An 11,780-nucleotide genomic window follows, 5' to 3' on the forward strand; every position below is an offset into this window, starting at 1 on the left:
GAGATAAGATTGTTTCCAAGAAAGAAACATCCTCCACTGGTACTTCTTTCTATCATCAGCACATCCTGCCCAATCAGCATCACAGTATCCCACCAAGTTCTTGTTGGAATTCTTCGAGTAATACACGCCCAAGCCTCTGTTCCTTTGACGTACTTGATGATCCTCTTAACTGCATTCAGGTGTGATACCTTTGGCTTAGCTTGATATCGTGCACACACACCGACACTGAATGACAAATCCGGTCGACTCGCAGTTAAGTACAAGACTGCCAATCATCCCTCGATAGAGCTTGACATCCACATCTTCTCCTGCTTCATCTCGTGCCAGCTTCAGTGATGTACTCATGGGTGTCTTAGACACTTTGGAGTTCTCCATACCAAATCGCTTTACCAAACTGTTAGCGTATGCACTCTGAGATATGAAGACACCTTTCTCTGACTGAGACACTTGAAGTCCAAGAAAGTACTTCAGTTCACCACACATGCTCATCTCAAACTCTTGAGTCATATTCTGAACAAACTCATCACCAGCTTCTGTGACGTGCCTCCAAAGATAATGTCATCCACATAGATTTGAACAATGATTATCTCTTTTCCAACTTCCTTGAAGAACAGCGTCTTGTCTATACTCCCTCTGATATACTCCGCTTCTAACAGAAACCTTGTGAGTCGTTCATACCATGCACGCGGTGCTTGCTTCAACCCATAAATGCTTTCTTCAGTCGATACACATAATCATGATGCACTGGGTCCTCAAATCCCTTTGGCTGCTCAACATAGACTTCCTCCTGAAGGACTCCATTGAGGAAAGCACTTTTCACATCCATTTGATGCACTTTGAAATTCAGAATGCACGCCATTCCCAGAAATAACCGAATGGATTCCAATCTTGCAACTGGGGCAAGGTTTCTTCAAAGTCTACTCCTTCAATCTGTGAGTATCCTTGAGCTACAAGCCTTGCCTTGTTACGAACTACTTCTCCATGCTCATCAGTCTTGTTCTTGAATATCCATTTAGTGCCAACCACGTTTACTCCTTTAGGTCTAGCAACCAGTTCCCACACATCGTTCCTGGTGAATTGCTCAAGTTCTTCCTCCATCGCGACAATCCAATATTCATCACGTAGTGCTTCAGTGTGTGTCTTAGGTTCTATTGATGAAACGAAACATGCGAACTGCACCATTTCTTTAAAGTTGATCACCTTTCCACGCGTTTTTCGTCCTTCTTCAATCCTCCAATCACATCAGACTTCGAATGATTGCGATGAACTTGCTGAATCACTGGTTGCGGTACTGTATCTGAGATCGGACCTTCCTCAATGACTTCAGTCGCAGCTATGGATGATCCACCTTCTTCCTCTTCATCTGATCCCATGTCATCACCTACAACCACAGACAAATCATCAAATACAACATTAACTGATTCTTTAATTGATTCTGTCCGTTTGTTGTAGACTCGGTATGCTGAACTAGACTGTGCATAACCCAGAAAAAAATCCTTCATCACTTCTTGAGTCAAACTTCCAAGGTAGTCCTTGTCATTCAGTATGTAGCACCTGCATCCAAAACATGAAAGTAACTAAGATTAGGAGTTTTGCCTGTCCACATCTCATATGGTGTCTTTGTTGTCCCTTTTCTGACATACACACGGTTGATTGTGTAACACCGCCGTGCTGAGTGCTTCAGCCCAGAACCTCTTGGCTATCTTGTTTACCATGGAGCATTGCTCTTCCCATTTCCTGTAGAGTTCTATTTCTTTCGTTCAACCACTCCATTTTGCTGAGGTGTCCAAGGTGCTGCACTGGTGAGCTATTCCTCTTTGATTCAAGAAAGGTAGTCATGGCTTCATTCTCGAATTCTCCTCCATGATCACTGCGTATCTTCTTGATTCCTCCCTTTTCATTTATGTGTTGAAGCGCCCAGATTTTGAAACTTTCAGACACTTCTGACTTTTCCCTGAGAAACGACCCAAGTGAACCTGGTGTAGTCATCCACTAGTACAAAACGTACTTCTTTCCTCCGATACTCTCGGTTTGCATAGGACCCATGAGATCCATGTGAACTAGATCCAATGGTGCCTTTGCCTGAACATCTGGTACCTTTTTTGTGTTGTATCTTGACTTGCTTTCCTCATTGCATGCACCACACACAATCTTGTCATCGATCTTGAGTTTGGGTACTCCTCGAACCAAGTCGTTGCACACTAGATTCGTTAGATTCCTGAAGTTCATATGTCCCAAACGTCTGTGCCATAGATCAATATTCCCTTGAGCTGACAAGCACTTAACCTTCTTTTCCCACATGTAGCAGTTATTGCCAGATCTCACACCTTGTAGTACTGTTACACCCATGTTGGTTTATGGCACGACAATCAATTGCTGAGAAGCACACCGTAAGTCCGTCATCACACAGTTGACTCAGCTGATCAGATTAGCCTTTAATCCTTTGACAAAGTAGACATTCACCAATTTAGGTACTTCTGAGTTACACGTTGTACCTTTGCCTTGAATGACACCACATCCTCCATCTCCAAAGGTTACCTTTCCTCCTTTTTACTTTTGACACTTTGTCTAGATACTCAATTTTCCTGTCATGTGTCTAGAGCATCCACTGTCGAAGTACCATGGTTTCTCAGATTCAGAATCACTTGACACTCGCGCCATGTTTACATCGTATGGTGCTTCTCGGCTCAGTCACTATCTTAGGATACAAGTCGTTTTCTTCATCCAGCCTCGAGAAGTCTCCTATTCTCCAAAACTTGTGTTGTCTCCATACTGTTTGACCTGTTCCATTCCAGATACTTGTAGCAATATCTCTTGTAATGACCAAACTTCCCACAGAAGAAACATCCACTTATCTGAGCTGGAGTAGTTTGTGTCTTAGCTTCTTCAGCATGCGCAAAACCTCCAGACACAAAGCGTGTTTGTACCTGTTGAGCTATTCTGTCTTCCAGTGTAACCAAGTCCCATCAATGAGTTTTCAGTTCTTCCACTGCTCAGAATCTTGTCAAGTTGCTTGGTTCCCGTGAGCATCTTAATCTTCCGATATTGCTGATCTAATTCAGCTTGAAGATCAGCTGCTCTCTTTCTTTCAGCCAGTATTTTTTCTGAGCTCGTCCGCTTGCTTAGACAGGACCAATTTTTCTTTAATCAGATTCACACTTTCCTTAGCCAACTCAGCTTCTCTGTTGAGGTCATCCTTCAACACTTGTACTTCAACTTCCAGTCGTGCCTTCTCTTTAGCCAATGCCAAATTCTCTGTTCCCAGCTTCACTAGCGTCTCTCGAACTTCCTTGTAGCTTTCATCTAAGTCATTTTCTTGCTCAGCCTCACTCTCAGATCCTGAGTCACACTCCACGATTCCTAGAAACGCCACAAAGTTGTTCACTTCCTCTTCACTTTCGCTGTCGGACTCGCTGTCATTGATTCCTATCATGGATTTTTCTGGCTTTCTCCTACCATCCGACTCGCACTCAGCTTGAGTGTGTCCATATCCCTTGCAGTTATGACACTGAATCTCTCTTCTTTTCACTGTGGGACACTCAGTTCGAAAGTGACCATACCCCTTGCATTCATAGCACTTAGCATCATTCTTCCTGTAGTTCTTCTCTGGCTCAGACGTCTTCCTACCTTGGCTAAACTTCTTCTGCCCATTCTCCACTTTTCGTAGAGCTCTATCAAACCTTCTGACCAGGAGACTCACAGGGTCGTTATCATCCATAGGCTCCTTTTCAACTGATGCAAGCGCAATTCCTTTTTCCTTCATTCCACCAGACACACTAGCTACTTCCATCTCATGAGCTTGTAACATTCCAACCACTTCATCAAATGTCATCTCGTCAGTGTTACAGGAGACGGTCATAGCTGCTTTGTATGCCATGAACTTAGACGGCAGACACCTCAGGAACTTCTTCACAAGTTTCTTCTCTTTGTATTTCTTCCCAAGTGTAAGTGCTTCTTGTGCTAGTGAGCTAATCTTTGAGCTGAAATCTCCAACAGATTCATTATCCTCCATCTTGAGCTCTTCAAATCTTGTTGCAAGCATATCCTTTCTAGAACTCTGAACCTTTGAGGTTCCTTCAAAATGCTTCTGCAGAATATCCCATGCATCCTTTGCTGCCTCGCATCCTTGAATTAGTTCAAACTGCTTCCTTGCTACACTGCAATGTATGACAGTTAGTGCACGAGCATTGAACTTAGCCATCTTGTTCTCATCATCAGTCCAGAGCTCCTCCAGTTTTGGAACGTCTGTTCCATCCTCGGCTCTTGCAACAGGTGATTTCCAACCAGATTCCACAGCCTTCCACGCCAATGGGTCAATACCCTTGATTGTAGCCTTCATGCGCGCCTTCTAGAATCCATAGTTTCCTACTTCAAGGATCACCTTGGAACTTATCACCAACTCGCGATAGCTATCCATCTTACTCCGCAGGATCTACCTGTTTAAATAAACAAAGCACAGATACCTGCTCTGATACCAATTGTTAATGTAAGATAAACAAGCTACGCTATGTAGAACACACAGTAGTACAGGGTTATTCAATTCCAAGAAATACGACTATATTTATTCTTTCAAAAGCTCTTACACGTTCTTCTTAAAAGCAATAAATCAAACAAGCTCAAGACAAACCTCGACTTGTTTGCTAGTCAACTCGTTCAGAGATCTAAGACAGACTCTGAACCACCTAAGCTCTTAACCCCTAGATGCTTTGCTTCTCCTTCTTAGGACGTACAAACCTCTCTATTGCTAAAAGCTCTCCCTGTGTGTTAACCGGCAACACATTGCCAACGCTTCCTTTATATATCTTTCAGGAAGCCCTAGATCTAATCTATCTACCCAATGGAAACTTTCCATTTCTTCTACTTCAGCGAATAAGCCAATCTTCCTTTTCTTTTTAGATCGATTGCTTCTTCTTCAAGTCTTCCTTTAATGTCCCTCTTCATTAAATCTTCTTTTAATGCATCGGTCTTGATACGTGCTTCTCACGAACCACCTCTCTGATGTAGTAGTTCATGTCACTCTTCATGAACTACTTCAGCTCTGCTACATCATCGTCTTCCCATACACCTTCAGAATGTTCTGTGAACCTATCGGATCTGATCACTAATGTTCATCATCAAGTCTTAATAGTAATAGCAACTGATCGATCTATAAAAGAAGAATCTCTAGGAAAGTGGGTTGATCTACCTGTGTGTTTTGAGTTCTAGACTTGTACCATAATCGAATCTGAATAAATGTTTAGTTCGCGCTTGTTAATACCCGAATCAAGCACCCTAGACTAGTTTCTTATCAACCTGAAAACCTAAATAAATCTGTTATTTTTTTGTCACGCTTTCTTTCTAGTTTAGATTCATTGATTGTTTTATCTTAATATTGATTTCAAAAAATAAAATGTAAATTAATCATCTGAAAATTAAATCTAAAATATTATAATCACCACTGTTATATTATAGTAGCAAAGATCCAAACTGGATTGGGTTTTGTATATTTTCATAATTACTGAATTAGCGTATAAATAATTTGTCTTATAAAGACGCACGAGAGATGCAGAGGAATAGCGTTGAAGATTTTAATTTTGGAAGTTTCTACGAGACTAGACCGTTGTTTGTTAACCGAAATTGCTGCTGTACGTTCTTGTTCTGTAGAGCACGCTTCGGCTTTAGCTTATATAGAGATAATGACGTTAATATTAGAGATAACTATGACTATAACTTGGTCATTATCTACTCATGTAAATCTTGTGTATATATACCTTGCATTGTACGTTAATAAGACGAACACATTACATTCTATTTTATGGTATCAGAGCTATACGATTTCTGAAACCTATTTTTTTTTTTTTTTTTTTTTTTTTTTTTTCGTTTCCGCAAACCTAATTCCTTATTCTACTTCTATTTTTCGTGGTTGTCTCCTTGATAATCATGGCTGCATCTTCTGCTTCTACTACTACGGATACTGCCGGTTCTATTACTTCTGGGAATCTGGCTTCTACTAATCCCTACTATTTGCATCCTTCCGATAATCCGGGAGCCCTAATTACACCGGTGTTACTTCGTGGTGATAACTACTCTGAATGGGCAGTTGAGTTTTGGAATTCTCTCCAAGCTAAACAAAAGATAGGGTTTCTCGACGGAACTATTCAAAAACCGACGACTAACCCTGATCTTGCTCGATGGACGTCTACCAATTCTATGATTGTTGGATGGATGCGTACATCTATTGATCCACAAGTTCGCTCTACTGTCTCTCACGTTGCAGATGCCTCAAAGCTATGGGAGTCACTTAAGCAACGATTCTCAGTCAAGAACAGTGTCCGTAAGCACCTAGTCGAAGACGAGATTACTAACTGCAAGCAGAATGGTCAAACCGTTCTTGAATATTTTGGACGGCTCTCTAAACTCTGGGAAGAGCAACAAACCTTCAGGTCCATTACTCCTTGCACTTGCGACGCTGCTACTGATCTTGATAAGGAACGTGAGGATGCTAAAATTCATAAATTTTTGTTTGGTCTCGATGGAGTTCGTTTTGGCTCTATCAGATCTCTCATCATTGATGAAGATCCCTTACCTGACCTTAATATTGTTTACTCACGGGTCATAAGAGCTGAGCAACATCTCAACAATATGCGATCCGTTGATGTTAAACAAGATGCTATCGGTTTCTCGGTTAAATCAGATTCTACGGTTCCAGCTTCATCGCCCTCTGTTTCTGCAACTCCATACCGTAACAGAGACGCCAACCGTTCTTGTACACACTGCAAGCGTACCGGACATGAAGCCTCTGAGTGCTTTCTCCTACATGGTTATCCGGAATGGTTTCTCGAACAACAACGTTCGCGGGGTACTTCGGGTCCAAGCAACAGAGGTCGCGGCGGTCGTCTCTCTACTTCCGGCGGACGTGGTCGCGGTCGTGCCACTTCTGCAGCAGCTGTTAATACTGCTCCTACCTCTACTACTACTTCCGATCAGATATCAGCACTGATCAACCTACTTCAAACTCAACAAAACCAACTCTCAGTCGATCGTCTCTCTGGTATTACACATACTTCTGACGTTATTTTGGATACAGGTGCATCGCACCATATGACCGGAGATCTTTCTCTTCTACGAGATGTTATACCTATTACTCCCTCTCCGGTTACTTTTCCCGATGGAACAGCTTCTCGGGCTACAATGATCGGAACTCTACCATTGAGCAAGGATTATTTCCTAATCAATGTGTTATACGTTCCGAACTTTACTTGCACACTAATCTCTGTATCCCGTCTTCTTAAACAAACTGGATGTATTGCCATATTCACTGACACATTGTGTTTACTGCAGGACCGTTTTACGAGGACCCTGATTGGAGCCGGTGAAGAGAGAGAGGGGGTCTACTACTATAAAGGAGTCTCAGTTGCTCGATCAAGTCAAACACGCGGCGATAACCTTTCACCTACTGTTTTATGGCATCGACGACTTGGACATCCGTCTCCTAAAGTGCTTTCTACATTGCCTGCGTTTTCTGATACTAAAGTTGTTTTAGATGATACACACTCGTGTGACATTTGTTTTCGTTCTAAACAAACTCGATCTGTTTTTCCCGAAAGTAGTAATAAAGCTTCGGCACCTTTTGCTTTAATTCATGTCGATGTCTGGGGTCCTTATCGCACTCCTGCATCTTGCGGTGCCGCTTATTTCCTGACCATAGTGGACGATTACTCTCGCGCCGTCTGGACTTATCTGATGTTGGAGAAATCAGAAGTTCAAGGCTTGATTAAAAATTTTTGCGCCATGTCTGAGAAACAATTCGGTCACGTTGTTAAAGCTATCCGCTCAGACAACGGTACTGAGTTTATGGTGCTCAAATCGTTTCTTAACCAACAAGGAATCCAGCATCAAACATCTTGCGTTGATACACCACAACAAAACGGTCGCGTCGAACGCAAGCATCGTCATATCCTTAATGTTGCCCGAGCACTTTTGTTTCAGGCTAATCTACCTACTACATTCTGGGGCGAGAGTATTCTCACGGCTGCTTACTTGATCAATCGTACTCCAACGCCTCTCCTTAAGGGACAAACGCCATACAGTCTTCTCTACGGTTCGGCTCCATCATATGACTCTCTCCGTACCTTCGGTTGTTTGGCTTACGCTCACAAGAAGGATCGTACGAAAGATAAGTTTTCTTCACGAAGTCGCAAATGTCTGTTCGTTGGCTATCCTTATGGCAAAAAGGCATGGCGCCTCTATGACATTGACGACAACGTCTTCTTCTCTAGTCGCGATGTTATCTTCATCGAAGATCAGTTCCCTGGTATCCCTGCAGATACTTTTGTTTCCCCTACTTCTATATCTCCTCCTGAGCTTGCTTTCGATGATATAGATTTATTACATGATCCTCCCTCTACTACAACTAATACCCCGCCTACATTGCCACCTAATGATGCTACTACTTCGTTACCCTTATCATCATCTCTTCCTTCACCTGATACTACTCCCTCATTACCTTTACCCTTACCATCACCACCTTTCCCAATATCCTCTCCTGCATCACCACTACCATCATCCTCTCCATCGCCACTATCTTCACCTCCACCTCCTTCCTCTCCCTCGCACACCACTACTGGTGCTCCGACTCCTACATCTCCTACATCTCCTGGTCTTCCTCAACTTCTTGGACGAGGGAAGCGCGTCTCAAAACCCTCTGTTCTTCTTAAAGATTACGTCGTTAACGCTACTTGCACTACTCTACCCCCCTCTCTCGACACATCGGCTTCCTCTCCTGGTTCTACGACTACGGTCTCAGGTACACCTTATCCAATATCTACATATCTCTCTCGAGCTAACTTTTCCGCAGGCCACTTGGCGTTTCTTGCGGCTATTACATCCAACGTTGAACCTCGAAACTACAAGGAGGCTTCTCTTGATGACGTCTGGAATGATTCTATGACTGATGAATATACTGCTCTTGAGGACCAACATACTTGGGACGTTACACCTCTGCCTCCAGGCAAGAAAGCGATCGAGTGTCAATGGGTCTATCGATACAAATATGATGCTAATGGCAAGATTATTCGCCATAAGTCTCGTGTTGTCGCATGTGGTAATCGTCAACGCGAAGGTCTTGATTATACAGATACATTTGCTCCTGTTGCCAAACCAACTACTATCCGTTTGTTTCTTCAACTAGCTGCTGCGTACAAGTGGGAGCTCCATCAAATGGATGTTCATAACGCATTCTTGCATGGTGACTTAAAGGAGGAGGTCTATATGAAATTCCCTCCTGGCTTTGAGAATCCGGATCCTACTAAGGTGTGCAAGCTTCGAAAATCAATTTACGGTCTAAAGCAATCTCCTCGATGCTGGTTTGAGAAGCTTCGGACTGCTCTACTACAATACGGCTTTGAACAGAGCACCTCTGACTACACACACTTCGTCTTCATTAAAGGCTCTACGAGTCTTCATATACTCGTCTATGTTGACGACTTTGTCATTGCTGGCAATGATATATCTGTTCTGCAGCGTTTCAAGAACTATCTCTGTAAATGCTTTCATATGAAGGACCTTGGTAAGCTTAAGTATTTTCTCGGTATTGAGATTGCTCGTAGTGGTGATGGCATCTTTCTTTCTCAGCGAAAGTATGCACTAGATATTGTAGCAGAGGCTGGCTTGCTGGGTGCAAAACCTGCGTCGGTTCCTATCGCTCTCAATCATAAACTTGCAGTTCAAGCTTGCCCAAACTTTGCCAATCCCGCAGCATACCGACGGTTGGTGGGCAGACTGATCTATCTGTCTTTTACACGGCCTGATCTCAGCTATACAGTCCACCTTCTCTCTCAGTTTATGCAGTCGCCACTTCAGGTTCATTGGGATGCCGCTCTGCAGGCAGTTCGCTATCTTAAAGGAACTCCAGATCATGGTGTTCTTCTTCGGTCCGACTCTGATCTTACGGTAACAGCTTACTGCGACTCTGATTGGAACTCCTGCCCTCTCACCAGACGTTCACTCAGTGCGTACATTGTTCTTTTGGGCAATTCTCCTATATCTTGGAAGACTAAGAAGCAAGACACTGTCTCTATGTCTTCTGCCGAAGCCGAGTATAGATCCATGTCGTATGCACTCAAGGAACTCAAATGGATCAAGAAGCTTCTCACATCATTTGGCGTTAAGCATTCTACTCCTATGCGATTGTACTGCGATAGTAAGGCCGCTATTTATATTGCTGCTAACCCGGTCTTTCATGAGCGCACCAAACATGTCGAATCCGATTGTCATGCCGTCCGCGAAGCTGTTCAGGCAAAGCTGATCACGACTGAACACATATCTACAAAGGAGCAGCCCGCCGACCTTCTAACCAAACCGTTGCCTTCTACTACATTTCGTTATTTGCTTTCCAAGTTGGAGATTCATAATCTCTCACCTCCAACTTGAGGGGGGGTATAGAGATAATGACGTTAATATTAGAGATAACTATGACTATAACTTGGTCATTATCTACTCATGTAAATCTTGTGTATATATACCTTGCATTGTACGTTAATAAGACGAACACATTACATTCTATTTTAGCTTACGTGTTCTTCTTTGGCTGCCTTTCTCAACACGTTAGAGCATGGTGGTCAAGTCGAGATGGCGTTTGAGTTGTGTATAGAGACTCCGTTGGAAGAAACTATCAAACCAGAGAGAAGAGAGAATGTGCATGTTCTTAAGACCAAAGCAGCCATGATGCTCAGAAGAAGCTTGCCTGACTAAAGAGATCTCGGGACAAGATCGAGCTTGTCAAGTTACATGGAATAGCTATTGAAAAAAGAGTTTAACTAGTCTAAATTGTACATATAGAGTGGTCATTTATTTTAGTTCGTTTTGAGTATATATTGTGAAATATCAAACTAAGTTCTACATCGAATAATTAGAAAAGAAATGTCTGATATCTAAAAAGAAGTCTAACTCTAATTAGTACGAGACCTTTTGGGATGGAAACCAAAAGTAAATTCATGCGGACTTGCCATTAAGGCCCAAAGTGGACAATATCGTACTAATCGGATAGATAGAGTTGGACATGGGCTTTCAAAATCCCAACAATTGGTATCAGAACCAGGTTTGACGAAGAGATGTAAGAAGACCAAAATACTCTTTAAGTAAGAACGGGTAAAAGAGGAGAAAGAATGTCTCAGAAACGTTAAAAGATCATAAAACCTGTGATATTCTCAAAGGAATGAAAAGAATGTGAGAAGCATTCTCAAAAAAAAAAAAACACACACACGAGATGAATGATCCTTAGTTTGAGGGGGAGAATGTGAAATATCAAACTAAGTCCCACATCGAATAATTAGAAAAGAAGTGTCTGATATATAAAGAGAAGTTCAACTCTAATTAGTACGAGACCTTTTGGGATGGAAACCAAAAGTAAATCCATGCGGACTTGCCATTAAGACCCAAAATGGACAATATCGTACTAATCGGATAGATAGAGTTGGACATGGACTTTCACAATCCCAACATATATAAAGATGCTAGATAATTCATTCAAAACAAAAGGATAGATAATTCAATTTTATTAAGATAACTAGATGATGGCACGCACACTTGTACAAACTAATATATATCCATCTAATTAAAAAATTAATATTTTAATTTAATTTAATTAATTCTTTTCAAATATTAAATTAATCAGAATATATAATTTTTTATTACAACACAATACTTAACAAAATATTTCAGTTATTCTATCATCAAACCACACATGTAAAAAGATATCATCAACATAATAACTTAATAAAGTTTTGTTAATACTGATAGGT

The sequence above is a fragment of the Raphanus sativus genome, chromosome 4, assembly GCF_000801105.2.
Source record: "Raphanus sativus cultivar WK10039 chromosome 4, ASM80110v3, whole genome shotgun sequence".
Lineage (NCBI taxonomy): Eukaryota > Viridiplantae > Streptophyta > Magnoliopsida > Brassicales > Brassicaceae > Raphanus > Raphanus sativus.